The sequence below is a fragment of the Cariama cristata genome, unplaced genomic scaffold, assembly GCF_000690535.1.
Source record: "Cariama cristata isolate BGI_N322 unplaced genomic scaffold, ASM69053v1 scaffold20630, whole genome shotgun sequence".
Taxonomy (NCBI): Eukaryota; Metazoa; Chordata; class Aves; order Cariamiformes; family Cariamidae; genus Cariama; species Cariama cristata.
This window is the reverse complement of record NW_009593215.1, coordinates 16,816-17,021: the sequence shown is the minus strand read 5'-3', so window position 1 is coordinate 17,021 and position 206 is coordinate 16,816.

Here is a 206-nt window from a genome sequence, read left to right as displayed (position 1 = left end):
TGCGTAACTCAGGCTGGCGTAGGGCAGGAAGAGCCCGTGCGTTTTGCGTAAAATTCTTCCGCGGATTGTACAGGCAGGGTTGGCGGAGGGTCGGAGGATTACGTTAATTTTGCAGCGTAGTCGGGTTTGGAGAATACTGCCTTTCGCCTACGCGCCCGCTGGCCCTGTGGAGGGTGGTAGCGGGGCTGAGGAGACAATAACGGGAG